The sequence below is a fragment of the Arachis ipaensis genome, chromosome B1, assembly GCF_059453495.1.
Source record: "Arachis ipaensis isolate K30076 ecotype BB chromosome B1, ASM5945349v1, whole genome shotgun sequence".
Taxonomy (NCBI): domain Eukaryota; kingdom Viridiplantae; phylum Streptophyta; class Magnoliopsida; order Fabales; family Fabaceae; genus Arachis; species Arachis ipaensis.
This window is the reverse complement of record NC_142436.1, coordinates 85,458,691-85,462,474: the sequence shown is the minus strand read 5'-3', so window position 1 is coordinate 85,462,474 and position 3,784 is coordinate 85,458,691.

Here is a 3,784-nt window from a genome sequence, read left to right as displayed (position 1 = left end):
AGAGATGGAGATTCAAGAAGAAGAAGCACAACCTCCCATGCCCTTGGTAAGCAATGAAGAAGAGATCAAATTGGAAGAAAGCCACCAAGAGGAAGAGGTTGAAATTGAAGAAGCTTGCAAAGAGGTGGAAGTTGTCAGAGAAGAGCACAAGGGAGTGGAGCTTGCAAATTCATTAGAAATACCTCCCCCTAAATTGCCATCATCCTTCACAACATTCAAGTGGGTAAAATTCATATCCCTTAGCTTTCTAATTCCACTTGAATATGGGCTACTGGAGACGGATGGTCAACTTAGAGCTCTTTGTGGCATTAAGAGTAAGAGGAAGATGGTCAGTGGTAAGAATTGTCCTGCAAGGTTCATTATGGTTGGAAGCTTTAAGTTTAAACGCAAGGGTTGGGGTAAAGCTCAACTAAATGGGTCTAGGAAGTTCTTTGGCCGCTTTAGTGAGAATTCAGATTGCCTGCCACCCGGATGGAACAATATTGCTCAACAAGAAGACAGGTGCAAAAGCAAGATTTGGGACCCCGGAATTCATTCTGGCAATCAACACTCTTGGGGCCTTGTCACTTGCTTTACCTTGCTTGAAGGCTTTCTGCGCTTAGTTTGGGATCCCGGAGGCCATTGGAATTACAAACATTGGTGGAGATTCCTGGATGAGTTCAAGCACAAGCCGCCATGACAAGGAGCTCACCAAATGTCCAACTTAAGGACTTTAACTAAAAGTGCTAGGTGGGAGACAACCCACCATGGTATGATCGTTCCTTTTTCAATTGTAATTTTATTTAGTTTTGTTTGTTTTTGAATTTTATTTTATTTTATTGAACCTGGAATTACTCATTACATCTGCATACTGCATTTTGCATTTTGCACACAAAAAAAAGAAGCACCCACGTGACGCGGCAGCGTCGCTGACGCGTCCGCGTCACAAGTGCATTAGGAAGAAAAGAAAAGTGAACAGAAAGTCACGCGAGAGCGTGGCTGGAGGCGTGCCTTTGGCACAAATTGATCCACACGACCGCGTCGCTGACGCGTCTGCGTCCTGTGGGGAAAATGCCTCCCACGCGTCCGCGTCACCCACGCGAACGCGTGGCTCTGTGAAATCCACGTAAATGGGTGTATGGCAGTATGTTGGGCTAGAATGGGGCTGGAACCATGCTAGAAGCACAAGCCCCACCACGCAAACACGTCCCCCACGCGTCCGCGCCATTTTTAAAAGAAAGGCCATTCACGCGATCGCGTCAACCACGCGACCGCGTCACCCTAAAATTTGGCAAAAGAGTTTCGAGCAGAGAGTTGCGCGAACGCGAGGCTGCACTCGCACCAATCGCACAAATCAGGCCACGCGATCGCGTGACCCACGCGTCCACATCACCTGACCTTATCGCGCACCACGCGACCGCGTCACTCACGCGTCCGCGTCACGTGCGGCGTACAGCTTATCCAGATCAGCCAAATATCTTACCTTTTCTTCTCCAATCCTAATTTCTTCTATCTTTTCTTCTTTCTTCTTTCTTTCTTACTTTATCTCTTTCACTTCTCATTCTTCTTATCTTTCATTTTATTTTACTTAATTTATTTACATATTTCATTCATTGCATTTTAATTTTGTGCATATTTTTATTTTCTTTTCTAAATTCATTATTTTTCCTTTGGTGTTGAATTTTCTTATTTCACGGTTGCATCTTCTCTTGAATTATTTTAGGTGCTTAGAGACTTGTTTTATTCTGGTTAGGTAATATTATTTAAATCAATGCCAATCTTTTATACCTGTATTAATTTTGCATTGACATGAATTTACATTACCTCTCCTTACCCACACTCTCCCTCATTGTTGCAAAATTTTGCACCATTGGTATGCCATGTGCTTCTATTGTTTACTCACTTGCATGTTGTAGCTACCATGTAATTGAGACCCTCATTATTTGGCATTAACCAACCCATGTTTTAATTATTTTTTATCTTTATTTTGGGTTACTTTTCTTCCCTTTTTCTTTCAGGATGGCCACCAGGAAGAGAACCGGAAGACGTTTACATGGGAGAGACAAACAAGTTCCTACGCACATTCCTTAATGAGAAAAGCGTCAGTTGAAGCAACCTGTCTACTTGCACATCTTAGCATGCACCGAGGACGATGCAATCTTTAAGTGTGGGGAGGTCGATACCGATCTCCATGGGTTAGTCACTCTTCTATCTCAACACCAATGGTTTATTTTCCTTGTTAGTTGTTGCATTTGCATGTTTGATTGCATGATTATTTGATTTTATGCATATTTTACTACTTAGTTGAAGTAATATTTTCTTTTTCAAGAAACCTTTTAAGAGCATTTCACTAATTTGAATAAAATTTAATGTTACACTTGTTTGAAGAAATATTATACTGGAACATGGTTTAGAGCTCGAACACACAAAACCAGTGAGATTTTTGAGCCTATTTGAATTGGTTGCATTTTACCAACCAATATTTTATTTTTGGTGTGTGTTTTTCTCTCTAAAATTGTGATCCTTGTCTTGCTTAATTCTATATTTCCATAGTTTGATGTATGCATACACTTACATGATTGAGGCCTTTATTTCACTGAGCTTACATACGCATATGGCCTTACCCTTTTCATTATTCTTTGCAAACCAATTTTGAGCCTATTTTACCCCTTTGTTCTTTACTTTAGCACATCATTAACTCTAAGTGAAAAACAATAATGTCCTTAATTTGAATCTTTGGTTAGCTTAGACTAGTGAGAGTGCTTATGATTTAAGTGTGAGAAAATTGGGTTTGAAAACATTTGATTTGAGAATTGAGTATGTTAGAATTTTCTGAAAATCTGAAAGAAATGTTTAGGACATGATTCATGCATCCAATAATTTAATCATATGCATTGAGAAAAATAAAAGAAAAGAAAAAAAATATATATATATAAAATAAGTGAGAAAAAGAAAAGAAAAAAGAGCAAATAAGTAAAAGGGGACAAAATGCCCCAAAGTAAATGATGAAAGCAATGCATATGTACTGTACTCAAAATCGGATGCATGAATATGTGAAAAACATAGTTAATGGGCAGTTGGATTTTGCATTGTAATTACATGGATTGTCTTAATTTAGGTGGAAAAAGTTTAAGTTAATTAAGGATTCAGATTTTAGTCCACTTGGCCAAATACAATCCTACCTTGACCCTAACCCCATTACAACCCTTAAAAGACCTCTTGATATGTGTATCTGTGCATTAAATTTTTGTTGATTATTAGATGAAGAGCAAGCCTTAGAAAGCAAGGTTAGTAGAGAATTGAGAGAATCGAAACCTTAAACACATGAGTGATTAGAGTGTATACACTTCCGGTGAGGGTTCGATGCTCGATTCTTTGTTTCCGGCTTTCATGAGCTATTTTCTTCTGCAAGTCTATTTGTACTTCATTTTTATGATTTGAATTAGTGAAATCCAGTTCATTTTTGTTCTTGAAAGGTTTATTTACTTTTCACCAAGTAGGTAGAAACATTTTGCATTTAGTTGCATTCATATAGATAGGATTGCATTTCATACATTTTACCATTCATCTTCACTCCTTTATAGCTTCTCTTGAGCTTAGCATGAGGACATGCTATTGTTTAAGTGTGGGGAGGTTGATAAACCACTATTTTATGGTTTATCTTGTGCTTAATTGAGTGGATTTTATCAACTCTTTACCCACTTATTCATACTATTTGCATGGTTTTACTTTTTTCTTCCTGATTTTGTGCTATGATTGAAAACATGCTTCTTTGGTCTTAATTTTGATATGTTTAATCTTCTCT